Source organism: Chiloscyllium plagiosum, unplaced genomic scaffold (assembly GCF_037043375.1).
Source record: "Chiloscyllium plagiosum isolate Xiang-an unplaced genomic scaffold, Cpla_swu_hap1 HiC_scaffold_42, whole genome shotgun sequence".
NCBI classification, from domain to species: Eukaryota; Metazoa; Chordata; class Chondrichthyes; order Orectolobiformes; family Hemiscylliidae; genus Chiloscyllium; species Chiloscyllium plagiosum.
Genome location: NW_028270180.1, coordinates 95,781,210 through 95,796,410, shown reverse-complemented (window position 1 = coordinate 95,796,410; position 15,201 = coordinate 95,781,210). Strand labels below are relative to the sequence as shown.

The 15,201-nt window shown below is 47.1% G+C and overlaps 1 long non-coding RNA gene across 1 annotated transcript in view; it reads left to right on the top strand.

The window, feature by feature from the left end:
• Positions 1–15,201, top strand: part of LOC148138012 (uncharacterized) — a 213,417-nt gene that overhangs the window by 48,344 nt on the left and 149,872 nt on the right. The gene's annotated exons all lie outside the window — the stretch shown is intronic.

The following is a 15,201-nucleotide window of genomic DNA, read 5'->3' as shown; positions in this document are numbered from 1 at the left end:
GAGGGTCAGTACTGAGGCACTGCTGCACTGTCAGAGGGTCAGTTTTAAGGGAGTATAGGACTGTCAGATGGTCAGTTTGAGGGAGAGCTGCACTGCCAGAGAGTCAGCACTGCGGGTATGCCGTACTGTCGAGGGACAGTCCTGTGGAAACGCTGCACTGTCAGAGGGTCATTACTGAGGGAGTGCTACACTGTCAGAGGATACTACTGAAGGAGTGCTGCGTTATCAGGGGGTCAGTAATGCGGGATTGCCGCAATGTCAGAGAGTCAATCTGGGGGCAGTGCTGAGGGAGCGCTGCACTGTCAGACAGTCAGTACTGAGGGAGTGCCACACTGTCAGAGGATCATGCCTGAGGGAGTGCTACACTGTCAGCGCACCAGTCTGGGGATACCTGCATTGTACGAGAGTCAATATTAAGTGAGTGCCACACTATCAGATGGGCTGAATGGCCTAATTTCTCCTCTCATGTCTTGTGGTATATGAGGAATATCTGAAATTGTTCAGTACATTTCTGCCTCTGCTTCCTACATACCCTGCTCAGTAATGATTCCCATGTCCAGATTCCAGAGACTGTGTTCAAACACACCGTCTTCATTTGGTTACCATCGTCTTTTCCCAGGGATCGAGTTTTCGTTTCGTGTGACTGACCTGTCAGCTCAAAGGGATATTTTCATGCTGCAGGGCTGAGGTTTATTCTTCAGCTTTCGTGTGCTCATCCCAAATGAATCCCACTGTCCCACACTCAGCACAGTCGTACGTTCCTTATTTCTGAGCTTCCCAATGCTAATCCACATCCAGACTGACATCCTACACTCCTCCAAATCTCATTGCAGGCTATTTGCCTGGGAGAGAGCCAGTGCTAAGAGGGGAAACAGAATTCTGAAAGTACTTTACAGTGACATTAAGGGTGAATTGATAATGAGAGAAAGAGTAGGTTGTGGAACACAGTGAGAATTTGTGCATGGACCCAGAGGCTATAGTGAATGGATGCATTTTGTCAATGCTCATTGGGACAGGGTTGATATGAAATCGTGGAGATGCTCTGTGATACAATTAAATGAATTAGCATATAGAGAGAGAGATGGTTCTGAGTGGTCTGCCCTTCTTACAACCCAATAAATCCCCAAAGACGGTGGAAATGTATCTCAGTTTACCGAATGAGGTGATGGAGGAAATAGCAGGTACACTTGCAAACATTTTCAAATCCCCTCTGGCCACAGGAGACGTGCCGTCGGACTGACCATGTGGTACTGTCATTCAAGAAGGAACATGGGATGTACCAGGCAGCTACAGGCCAGTCAGGCTAATATCGTGGGTGGGGCGTCTGTTGGAAGCAATTTTGGGAGATGGAATTAATCAGCATTTGCAGAGACTGGAGTTCATGAAGAACATTCAGAATGTTTGTATTAAGGAGGGGTCAGGTCTGACCAATGCGATTGCACTTTTTAAGGAGGTAACCAAGTGTGTAAATAAGGGCAATACTTTCCTGTCGTCTGCTTGGAGGTCAGTAAAGCTTTTATCAGGACCCATACTGGAAACTGATAGTGAACATAACAACTCAAGATCCAAGGAAGTTCACGCAGAATGCTGAGTGGCAGGAAGCAGACAGTGATGGTCCAGTTAGAAATCTCTGTCTGTTCATGTCTCACTGTTGGGGTCTTGCTGATGTGGTTGATAGAAAAGATTTAGATTTGAATGGTGGAGAGTTATCATTGGGTTCATGAATGATATGAAGTTTCGTTGGGTGACAAATACTGAGGATGATAGCCTGAGGTTACAGAAGGATGTAGATGGCCTTGTCAGATGGACTGATCAGTGACAACGGTTGAGGTGCCTGAAGACTCGAGGGTGATTAATGATGTGCCATTATTGAAGTAAGGCTGCAAGGAACAGCCATTGAACTATGGAGCTGTGAGCCTGATGGCAGTGGTGGGTAAGCTGTTGGTGGGCATTCTGAGAGACAATTTACATGCATTTGGAAAATCAAGAATTGATTAGGGATGGTCAGCTTGGCTTTGTTTGTGGAAATGATGTGTCCAACTTGATCGAGCTTTTGAAGGGATGACCAAGGAAACAGATGAGAAGGTTTCACATGGGAGATTGCTTAATAAAAGGTAAGATGAGATGGCACCCAAGGAGAGAGGACAGCACGGTGCCTCAGTGGTTTGATTCCCGGTGACTATCTGTGTGGAGTTTACACATTCTCTCTGTATCTGTTCGGGTTCCCTCCGGGTATTCCAGTTTCCTCCCACCGCTCAAAGATGCCATGGGAAATGCAGTATTACAGGGATAGAGTAGAGGATGTGAGTCTGGGTGCGATGCTGTTCAGACAGTCAGTGTGGAGCCAATGGACGGAATGGCTTGCTTCTACACTGTAGGCATTCTAAAATTAATCCAGAGAGACAAGTCATCTTCTGGGGACCTGGGCTCCAATCTTGGACAGGGGTGGATGTGGGTCCTTACAGTCTGAAGGGGTTTGAACACAATCTGAGGGGGGAGCTGGACTGAGCCCTGAGCCCTGAAGTGTTGAGATGTGAATGTATTGTGGAGCTACTGCCTAAGGGGCTTTGGGGGTTAAACACAACAAAGTGATGCTTTCTTCGGTATTGAGGGAGCACTTTCTGAGGTATTGAGGAAGCACTTTCTGAGGTATTGAGGGAACACTTTCTGAGGTACTGAGCGAGCACTTTCTGAGGTACAGAGGGAGCACTTTCTGAGGTATTGAGGGAGCACTGTCTGAAGTACTGTGGGAGCACTTTCTGTGGTATTGAGGGAGCACTGTCTGAGGTATTGAGGGAGAACTATCTGAGATATTGAGGAAGCACTTTCTTCGATATTGAGGGAGCAATTTCTGAGGTATTGAGGGAGCACTTTCTCAGGTATTGAGGGAGCACTGCCTGAGGCACTAAGGGAGCACTTTCTGAGGTAGTGAGGGAGCACTTTCTGAGGTATTGAGGGATAACTTTCGGAGGTATTGAGGAAGATCTTTCTGAGGTATTGAGGGAGCACTATCTGAGGTACTGAGCGAACTATCTGAGGTACTGAGGGAGCACTTTCTGAGATACTGAGGGAGACCTATCTAAGGTACTGAGGGAGCACTTTCTGAGGTACTGTGGGGGCACTATCTGAAGTATTGAGGGAGCACTTTCTGAGGTATTGAGGGAGCACTTTCTGAGGTACTGAGGGAGAACTATCTGACGTATTGAGGGAGCACTATCTGAGATATTGAGGAAGAACTATCTGAGATATTGAGGGAGCACTTTCTGAGGTATTGAGGAAGCACTTTCTGAGGTATTGAGGGAGCACTTTCTGAGGTACTGAGCGAGCACTTTCTGAGGTACAGAGGGAGCACTTTCTGAGGTATTGAGGGAGCACTGTCTGAAGTACTGAGGGAGCACTTTCTGTGGTATTGAGGGAGCACTGTCTGAGGTATTGAGGGAGAACTATCTGAGATATTGAGGAAGCACTTTCTTCGATATTGAGGGAGCAATTTCTGAGGTATTGAGGGAGCACTTTCTCAGGTATTGAGGGAGCACTGCCTGAGGCACTAAGGGAGCACTTTCTGAGGTAGTGAGGGAGCACTTTCTGAGGTATTGAGGGATAACTTTCGGAGGTATTGAGGAAGATCTTTCTGAGGTATTGAGGGAGCACTATCTGAGGTACTGAGCGAACTATCTGAGGTACTGAGGGAGCACATTCTGAGATACTGAGGGAGACCTATCTAAGGTACTGAGGGAGCACTTTCTGAGATACTGTGGGGGCACTATCTGAAGTATTGAGGGAGCACTTTCTGAGGTATTGAGGGAGCACTTTCACAGGTATTGAGGGAGCACTTTCTGAGGTACTGTGGGGGCACTATCTGACGTATTGAGGGAGCACTTTCTGAGGTATTGAGGGAGCACTTTCTGAGGTACTGAGGGAGAACTATCTGAGGTATTGAGGGAGCACTATCTGAGATATTGAGGAAGAACTATCTGAGATATTGAGGGAGCACTTTCTGAGGTATTGAGGAAGCACTTTCTGAGGTATTGAGGGAGCACTTTCTGAGGTACTGAGCGAGCACGTTCTGAGGTACAGAGGGAGCACTTTCTGAGGTATTGAGGGAGCACTGTCTGAAGTACTGAGGGAGCACTTTCTGTGGTATTGAGGGAGCACTGTCTGAGGTATTGAGGGAGAACTATCTGAGATATTGAGGAAGCACTTTCTTCGATATTGAGGGAGCAATTTCTGAGGTATTGAGGGAGCACTTTCTCAGGTATTGAGGGAGCACTGCCTGAGGCACTAAGGGAGCACTTTCTGAGGTAGTGAGGGAGCACTTTCTGAGGTATTGAGGGATAACTTTCGGAGGTATTGAGGAAGATCTTTCTGAGGTATTGAGGGAGCACTATCTGAGGTACTGAGCGAACTATCTGAGGTACTGAGGGAGCACTTTCTGAGATACTGAGGGAGACCTATCTAAGGTACTGAGGGAGCACTTTCTGAGGTACTGTGGGGGCACTATCTGAAGTATTGAGGGAGCACTTTCTGAGGTATTGAGGGAGCACTTTCACAGGTATTGAGGGAGCACTTTTTGAGGTATTGAGGGAGCACTTTCAGAGGTATTGAGGGAGCACTACCTGAGGTACTGAGGGAGAACTATCTGAGGTATTGAGGGAGCACATTCTGAGGTATTGAGGGAGCAATATCTGAGGTACGGAGGGAGAACTATCTGAGGTATTGAGGAAGCACTTTCTGAGGTATTGAGGGAGCACTTTCTGAGGTACTGAGCGAGCACTTTCCGAGGTACAGAGGGAGCACTTTCTGATGTATTGAGGGAGCACTGTCTGAGGTACTGAGGGAGCACTCTCTGAGGAAATGAGGGTGCAATGTCTGAGGTATTGAGGGAGAACAATCTGAGATATTGAGGAAGCACTTTCTTAGATATTGAGGGAGCACTTTCTGAGGTATTGAGGGAGCACTTTCTGAGGTATTGAGGGAGCACTATCTGAAGTACTGAGGGAGAACTATCTGAGGTATTGAGGGAACACTATCTGAGATATTGAGGAAGAACTATCTGAGATATTGAGGGAGCAATTTCTGAGGTATTGAGGAAGCACTTTCTGAGGTACTGAGGGGGCACTATCTGAGGTACTGAGGGAGCACTTTCTGAGATACTGAGGGAGAACTATCTAAGGCACTGAGGGAGCACTTTCTGAGGTATGAGGGGGCATTATCTGTGGTATTGAGGGAGCACTTTCTGAGGTATTGAGGGAGCACTTTCACAGGCATTGAGGGAGCACTTTTTGAGGTATTGAGGGAGCACTTTCAGAGGTATTGACGGAGCACTATCTGAGGTACTGAGGGAGAACTATCTGAGGTATTGAGGGAGCACTTTCTGAGGTATTGAGCGAGCAATATCTGAGGTACTGAGGGAGAACTATCTGAGGTATTGAGGGAGCACTATCTGAGATATTGAGGAAGAACTATCTGAGATATTGAGGGAGCACTTTCTGAGGTACTGAGGGAGCACCTTCTGAGGTACTGCGGGAGCACTTTCTGAAGTATTGTGGAAGCACTTTCTGAGGTACTGAGGAAGCACTTTCTGAGCTATTGAGGGAGCAATGTCTGAGGTACTGAGAGAACAATTTCTGAGGGACTGAGAGAGCACTTTCTGAGGTATTGGGGGAGCACTGTCTGAGGTACTGAGGGAGCACTTCCTGAGGTATTGAGGGAGCACTTTCTGAGGTACTGAGGGAGCACATTCAGAAGTGCTGAGTAAGCACGATCTGAGGTACTGAGGGAAAACTATCTGAGGTACTGAGGAAGCACTTTCTGAGGTATTGAAGAGCAATTTCTGAGGTACTGATTGTGCAGTATCTGAGGTACTGAAGGAGAACTATCTAAGGTACTGAGGGAGCACTTTCTGAGGTACTGAGGGAGCACTGTCTGAGATATTGAGGGTGCACCTTCAGAGGTACTGAGGGAGCACATTCTGACGTACTGAGGAATCACTCTGAGGTACTGAGGAGGCACGTTCTGACGTATTGAGGAAGCACTATCTGAGGTACTGAGGGAAAACTATCTGAGGTACTGAGGAAGCACTTTCTGAGGTACTGAGGGAGAAATATCTAAGATATTGAGGGAGCACTTTCTGAGGTACTGAGGGAGCACTTTCTGACGTATTGAGGGAGGACTTTCTCAGGTACTGAGGGAGCACTTTCTGAGGTACTGTGGGAGCACTTTCAGAGGTATTGAGGGAGCACTGTCTGAGGTACTGAGGGAGCACTTCCTGAGGTATTGAGGGAGCCCTTTCTGAGGTATTGAGGGAGCACTTTCTGAGGTACTGAGGAAGCACTATCTGCGGTACTGAGGGAAAACTATCTGAGGACCGGAGGAAGCACTTTCTGAAGTATTGAGGGAGCACTTTCTGAGCTACTCAGTGTGCATTATCTGAGATACTGAGGGAGCACTTTCTGAGGTACTGAGTGTGCACTATCTGAGGTACTGAGGGAGCACTTTCTGAGGTACTGAGAGAGAACTATCTAAGGTACTGAGGGAGCACTTTCTGAGGTACTGAGGGAGCACTTTCTGAGGTACTGAGGGAGAAATATCTAAGGTACTGAGGGAGCACTTTCTGAGATATTGAGGGAACACTTTCGGAGGTATGAGGGAGAAATATCTGAGGTATTGCGGGAGCACTTTCTGAGGTATTGAGGGAGCGCATTTCGAGATATTGAGGGTGCACTTTCAGAGGTATTGAGGGAGAACTATCTGAGGTATTGAGGGAGAACTATCTGAAATATTGAGGGAGCACTTTCTGAGGTATTGAGGGAGCACTATCTGAGGTACTGAGGCAGAACTATCTGAAATATTGAGGGAGCACTTTCTGAGGTACTGACGGAGCACTTTTTGAGGTATTGAGGGATCACTTTCAGAGGTATTGAGGGAGCACTATCTGAGGTATTGAGTGTGAAATATCTGAGGTATTGAGGGAGCACTTCCTGAGGTATTGAGGGAGCACTTTCTGAGGTACTGAGGGAGCACCTTCTGAGGTATTGATGGAGCACTTTCTGAGGTACTGAGGGAGCACTATCTGAGGTAGTGAGGGAGAACTATCTGAAAAATTGTGGGAGCACTTTCTGAGGTATTGAGGGAGCAGTATCTGAAGTATTGAGGGAGCACTATCTGAAGTATTGAGTGAGCACTATCTGTGGTATTGAGGGAGGACTATCTGTGGTATTGATGGAGCAGTTTCTGAGGTACTGAGGGAGCTCTTTCTGAGGAATTGAGGGAGAACTTTTTTGGATATTGAGAGAGCACCTTCTGAGGTAATTTGGGAGCACTTTCTGAGGTATTGAGGGATCACTTTCAGAGGTATTGAGGGAGCACTATCTGAGGTATTGAGTGTGAAATATCTGAGGTATTGAGGGAGCACTTCCTGCGGTATTGAGGGAGCACTTTCTGAGGTACTGAGGGAGCACCTTCTGAGGTATTGATGGAGCACTTTCTGAGGTACTGAGGGAGAACTTTCTGAAATACTGAGGAAGCACTTTCTGTTCTATTGAGGGAGCACTGTCTGAGGTACTGAGAGAATACTTTCTGAGGTACTGAGAGAGCACTTTTTGAGGTATTGGTGGAGCACTGTCTGAGGTACTGAGGGAGCACTTCCTGAGGTATTGAGGGAGCACTTTCTGAGGTACTGAGGGAGCACATTCAGACGTACTGAGTAAGCACGATCTGAGGTACTGAGGGAAAACTATCTGAGGTACTGAGGAAGCACTTTCTGAGGTATTGAAGAGCAATTTCTGAGGTACTGATTGTGCACTATCTGAGGTACTGAGGGAGAACTATCTAAGGTACTGAGGGAGCACTTTCTGAGGTACTGAGGGAGCACTTTCTGAGATATTGAGGGTGCACTTTCAGAGGTACTGAGGGAGCACATTCTGACGTACTGAGGAATCACTATCTGAGGTACTGAGGATGCACTTTCTGAAGTATTGAGGGAGAACTATCTGAGATATTGAGGCAGAAATATCTGAGATGTTGAGGGATGACTTTATGAGGTATTGAGGGAGCACTTTCTGTGGCATTGAGGGAGCACTGTCTGAGGTATTGAGGGAGCACTGACTGAGGTATTGAGGGAGAACTGTCTGAGGTATTCAGGGAGCACTTTCTGAGGTATTGAGGGAGCACTTTCTGAGGTATTGAGGGAGCACTGTCTGAGGTATTGAGAGAGATCTATCTGAGATATTCAGGGAGCACTTTCTTAGATATTGAGGGAGCACTTTCTGTGGTAATGAGGGAGCACTATCTGTGGGACTGAGAGAAAACTATCTGAGGTACTGAGGAAGCACTTTCTGAGGTACTGAGGTAGCACTTCCTGAGGTATTGAGGGAGCACTTTCTGAGGTATTGAGGGAGCACTTTCTGAGGTACTAAGGGAGCACTTTCTGTTCTATTGAGGGAGCACTGTCTGAGGTACTGAGAGAATACTTTCTGAGGTACTGAGAGAGCACTTTTTGAGGTATTGGTGGAGCACTGTCTGGGGTACTGAGGGAGCACTTCCTGAGGTATTGAGGGAGCACTTTCTGATGTACTGAGGGAGCATATTCAGATGTACTGAGTAAGCACGATCTTAGGTTCTGAGGGAAAACTATCTGAGGTACTGAGGAAGCACTTTCTGAGGTATTGAAGAGCAATTTCTGAGGTACTGATTGTGCACTATCTGAGGTACTGAGGGAGAACTATCTAAGGTACTGAGGGAGCACTTTCTGAGGTACTGAGGGAGCACTTTCTGAGATATTGAGGGTGCACTTTCAGAGGTACTGAGGGAGCACATTCTGACGTACTGAGGAATCACTATCTGAGGTACTGAGGATGCACTTTCTGAAGTATTGAGGGAGAACTATCTGAGATATTGAGGCAGAAATATCTGAGATGTTGAGGGATGACTTTCTGAGGTATTGAGGGAGCACTTTCAGTGGCATTGAGGGAGCACTGTCTGTGGTATTGAGGGAGCACTGACTGAGGTATTGAGGGAGACTGTTTGAGGTATTCAGGGAGCACTTTCTGAGGTACTGAGGGAGCACTTTCTGAGGTATTGAGGGAGCACTATCTGAGGTACTGAGCGAACTATCTGAGGTACTGAGGGAGCACTTTCTGAGATACTGAGGGAGACCTATCTAAGGTACTGAGGGAGCACTTTCTGAGGTACTGTGGGGGCACTATCTGAAGTATTGAGGGAGCACTTTCTGAGGTATTGAGGGAGCACTTTCACAGGTATTGAGGGAGCACTTTCTGAGGTACTGTGGGGGCACTATCTGACGTATTGTGGGAGCACTTTCTGAGGTATTGAGGGAGCACTTTCTGAGGTACTGAGGGAGAACTATCTGAGGTATTGAGGGAGCACTATCTGAGATATTGAGGAAGAACTATCTGAGATATTGAGGGAGCACTTTCTGAGGTATTGAGGAAGCACTTTCTGAGGTATTGAGGGAGCACTTTCTGAGGTACTGAGCGAGCACTTTCTGAGGTACAGAGGGAGCACTTTCTGAGGTATTGAGGGAGCACTGTCTGAAGTACTGAGGGAGCACTTTCTGTGGTATTGAGGGAGCACTGTCTGAGGTATTGAGGGAGAACTATCTGAGATATTGAGGAAGCACTTTCTTCGATATTGAGGGAGCAATTTCTGAGGTATTGAGGGAGCACTTTCTCAGGTATTGAGGGAGCACTGCCTGAGGCACTAAGGGAGCACTTTCTGAGGTAGTGAGGGAGCACTTTCTGAGGTATTGAGGGATAACTTTCGGAGGTATTGAGGAAGATCTTTCTGAGGTATTGAGGGAGCACTATCTGAGGTACTGAGCGAACTATCTGAGGTACTGAGGGAGCACTTTCTGAGATACTGAGGGAGACCTATCTAAGGTACTGAGGGAGCACTTTCTGAGGTACTGTGGGGGCACTATCTGAAGTATTGAGGGAGCACTTTCTGAGGTATTGAGGGAGCACTTTCACAGGTATTGAGGGAGCACTTTTTGAGGTATTGAGGGAGCACTTTCAGAGGTATTGAGGGAGCACTACCTGAGATATTGAGGAAGAACTATCTGAGGTATTGAGGGAGCACATTCTGAGGTATTGAGGGAGCAATATCTGAGGTACGGAGGGAGAACTATCTGAGGTATTGAGGAAGCACTTTCTGAGGTATTGAGGGAGCACTTTCTGAGGTACTGAGCGAGCACTTTCCGAGGTACAGAGGGAGCACTTTCTGATGTATTGAGGGAGCACTGTCTGAGGTACTGAGGGAGCACTCTCTGAGGAAATGAGGGTGCAATGTCTGAGGTATTGAGGGAGAACAATCTGAGATATTGAGGAAGCACTTTCTTAGATATTGAGGGAGCACTTTCTGAGGTATTGAGGGAGCACTTTCTGAGGTATTGAGGGAGCACTATCTGAGGTACTGAGGGAGAACTATCTGAGGTATTGAGGGAACACTATCTGAGATATTGAGGAAGAACTATCTGAGATATTGAGGGAGCAATTTCTGAGGTATTGAGGAAGCACTTTCTGAGGTACTGAGGGGGCACTATCTGAGGTACTGAGGGAGCACTTTCTGAGATACTGAGGGAGAACTATCTAAGGCACTGAGGGAGCACTTTCTGAGGTATGAGGGGGCATTATCTGTGGTATTGAGGGAGCACTTTCTGAGGTATTGAGGGAGCACTTTCACAGGCATTGAGGGAGCACTTTTTGAGGTATTGAGGGAGCACTTTCAGAGGTATTGACGGAGCACTATCTGAGGTACTGAGGGAGAACTATCTGAGGTATTGAGGGAGCACTTTCTGAGGTATTGAGCGAGCAATATCTGAGGTACTGAGGGAGAACTATCTGAGGTATTGAGGGAGCACTATCTGAGATATTGAGGAAGAACTATCTGAGATATTGAGGGAGCACTTTCTGAGGTACTGAGGGAGCACCTTCTGAGGTACTGCGGGAGCACTTTCTGAAGTATTGTGGAAGCACTTTCTGAGGTACTGAGGAAGCACTTTCTGAGCTATTGAGGGAGCAATGTCTGAGGTACTGAGAGAACAATTTCTGAGGGACTGAGAGAGCACTTTCTGAGGTATTGGGGGAGCACTGTCTGAGGTACTGAGGGAGCACCTCCTGAGGTATTGAGGGAGCACTTTCTGAGGTACTGAGGGAGCACATTCAGAAGTGCTGAGTAAGCACGATCTGAGGTACTGAGGGAAAACTATCTGAGGTACTGAGGAAGCACTTTCTGAGGTATTGAAGAGCAATTTCTGAGGTACTGATTGTGCAGTATCTGAGGTACTGAAGGAGAACTATCTAAGGTACTGAGGGAGCACTTTCTGAGGTACTGAGGGAGCACTGTCTGAGATATTGAGGGTGCACCTTCAGAGGTACTGAGGGAGCACATTCTGACGTACTGAGGAATCACTCTGAGGTACTGAGGAGGCACGTTCTGACGTATTGAGGAAGCACTATCTGAGGTACTGAGGGAAAACTATCTGAGGTACTGAGGAAGCACTTTCTGAGGTACTGAGGGAGAAATATCTAAGATATTGAGGGAGCACTTTCTGAGGTACTGAGGGAGCACTTTCTGACGTATTGAGGGAGGACTTTCTCAGGTACTGAGGGAGCACTTTCTGAGGTACTGTGGGAGCACTTTCAGAGGTATTGAGGGAGCATTGTCTGAGGTACTGAGGGAGCACTTCCTGAGGTATTGAGGGAGCCCTTTCTGAGGTATTGAGGGAGCACTTTCTGAGGTACTGAGGGAGCACTTTCTGACGTATTGAGGGAGGACTTTCTCAGGTACTGAGGGAGCACTTTCTGAGGTACTGTGGGAGCACTTTCAGAGGTATTGAGGGAGCACTTTCTGAGGTACTGAGAGAGAACTATCTAAGGTACTGAGGGAGCACTTTCTGAGGTACTGAGGGAGCACTTTCTGAGGTACTGAGGGAGAAATATCTAAGGTACTGAGGGAGCACTTTCTGAGATATTGAGGGAACACTTTCGGAGGTATGAGGGAGAAATATCTGAGGTATTGCGGGAGCACTTTCTGAGGTATTGAGGGAGCGCATTTCGAGATATTGAGGGTGCACTTTCAGAGGTATTGAGGGAGAACTATCTGAGGTATTGAGGGAGAACTATCTGAAATATTGAGGGAGCACTTTCTGAGGTATTGAGGGAGCACTATCTGAGGTACTGAGGCAGAACTATCTGAAATATTGAGGGAGCACTTTCTGAGGTACTGACGGAGCACTTTTTGAGGTATTGAGGGATCACTTTCAGAGGTATTGAGGGAGCACTATCTGAGGTATTGAGTGTGAAATATCTGAGGTATTGAGGGAGCACTTCCTGAGGTATTGAGGGAGCACTTTCTGAGGTACTGAGGGAGCACCTTCTGAGGTATTGATGGAGCACTTTCTGAGGTACTGAGGGAGCACTATCTGAGGTAGTGAGGGAGAACTATCTGAAAAATTGTGGGAGCACTTTCTGAGGTATTGAGGGAGCAGTATCTGAAGTATTGAGGGAGCACTATTTGAAGTATTGAGTGAGCACTATCTGTGGTATTGAGGGAGGACTATCTGTGGTATTGATGGAGCAGTTTCTGAGGTACTGAGGGAGCTCTTTCTGAGGAATTGAGGGAGAACTTTTTTGGATATTGAGAGAGCACCTTCTGAGGTAATTTGGGAGCACTTTCTGAGGTATTGAGGGATCACTTTCAGAGGTATTGAGGGAGCACTATCTGAGGTATTGAGTGTGAAATATCTGAGGTATTGAGGGAGCACTTCCTGCGGTATTGAGGGAGCACTTTCTGAGGTACTGAGGGAGCACCTTCTGAGGTATTGATGGAGCACTTTCTGAGGTACTGAGGGAGAACTTTCTGAAATACTGAGGAAGCACTTTCTGTTCTATTGAGGGAGCACTGTCTGAGGTACTGAGAGAATACTTTCTGAGGTACTGAGAGAGCACTTTTTGAGGTATTGGTGGAGCACTGTCTGAGGTACTGAGGGAGCACTTCCTGAGGTATTGAGGGAGCACTTTCTGAGGTACTGAGGGAGCACATTCAGACGTACTGAGTAAGCACGATCTGAGGTACTGAGGGAAAACTATCTGAGGTACTGAGGAAGCACTTTCTGAGGTATTGAAGAGCAATTTCTGAGGTACTGATTGTGCACTATCTGAGGTACTGAGGGAGAACTATCTAAGGTACTGAGGGAGCACTTTCTGAGGTACTGAGGGAGCACTTTCTGAGATATTGAGGGTGCACTTTCAGAGGTACTGAGGGAGCACATTCTGACGTACTGAGGAATCACTATCTGAGGTACTGAGGATGCACTTTCTGAAGTATTGAGGGAGAACTATCTGAGATATTGAGGCAGAAATATCTGAGATGTTGAGGGATGACTTTATGAGGTATTGAGGGAGCACTTTCTGTGGCATTGAGGGAGCACTGTCTGAGGTATTGAGGGAGCACTGACTGAGGTATTGAGGGAGAACTGTCTGAGGTATTCAGGGAGCACTTTCTGAGGTATTGAGGGAGCACTTTCTGAGGTATTGAGGGAGCACTGTCTGAGGTATTGAGAGAGATCTATCTGAGATATTCAGGGAGAACTTTCTTAGATATTGAGGGAGCACTTTCTGTGGTAATGAGGGAGCACTATCTGTGGGACTGAGAGAAAACTATCTGAGGTACTGAGGAAGCACTTTCTGAGGTACTGAGGTAGCACTTCCTGAGGTATTGAGGGAGCACTTTCTGAGGTATTGAGGGAGCACTTTCTGAGGTACTAAGGGAGCACTTTCTGTTCTATTGAGGGAGCACTTTCTGAGGTACTAAGGGAGCACTTTCTGAGGTATTGAGGGAGCACTTCCAGAGGTACTGAGGAAACACTTTGTGAGGTATTGAGGGAGCACTGTCTGAGAAACTGTGTGTGAACTATCTGAGGTACGGAGGGAGCACTTTCTGAGGTACTGAGGGAGAACTATCTAAGGTACTGAGGGAGCACTTTCTGAGATATTGAGGGAGCACTTTCTGAGGTATTGGGGAGCACTGTCTGAGGTACTAATGGAGCACTTTCTGAGGTACTGAGGGAGCACTTTCTGAGGTACTGATGGAGAACTATCTAAGGTACAGAGGGAGCACTTTCTGAGATATTGAGGGAGCACTTTCGGAGGTATGAGGGAGAAATATCTGAGGTATTGCGGGAGCACTTCCTGAGGTATTGAGGGAGCACATTTCGAGATATTGAGGGTGCACTTTCAGAGGTATTGAGGGAGAACTATCTGAGGTATTGAGGGAGAACTATCTGAAATATTGAGGGAGCACTTCCTGAGGTATTGAGGGAGCGCTTTCTGAGGTATTGAGGGAGCACTTTCTGAGGTACTGAGGAAGCACTATCTGCGGTACTGAGGGAAAACTATCTGAGGTACTGAGTGTGCACTATCTGAGGTACTGAGGGAGCACTTTCTGAGGTACTGAGAGAGAACTATCTAAGGTAATGAGGGAGCACTTTCTGAGGTACTGAGGGAGCACTTTCTGAGATATTGAGGGTGCACCTTCAGAGGTACTGAGGGAGCACATTCCGACGTCTTGAGGAATCTCTATCTGAGGTACTGAGGATGCACTTTCTGAAGTATTGAGGGAGAACTATCTGAGACATTGAGGCAGAAATATCTGAGATGTTGAGGGATGACTTTCTGAGGTATTGAGGGAGCACTTTCCGTGGCATTGAGAGAGCACTGTCTGAGGTATTGAGGGATCACTGACTGAGGTATTGAGGGAGAACTGTCTGAGGTATTCAGGGAGCATTTTCTGAGGTACTGAGGGAGCACTTTCTGAGGTATTGAGGGAGCACTGTCTGAGGTATTGAGAGAGATCTATCTGAGATATTCAGGGAGCACTTTCTTAGATATTGAGGGAGCACTTTCTGAGGTACTGAGGGAGCACTGTCTGTGGGACTGAGAGAAAACTATCTGAGGTACTGAGGAAGCACTTTCTGAGGTACTGAGGTAGCACTTCCTGAGGTATTGAGGGAGCACTTTCTGAGGTATTGAGGGAGCACTTTCTGAGGTACTAAGGGAGCACTTTCTGAGGTATTGAGGGAGCACTTTCTGAGGTACTGAGGAAGCACTTTCTGAGGTATTGAGGGAGCACTGTCTGAGAAACTGAGTGTGCACTATCTGAGGTACTGAGGGAGAACTATCT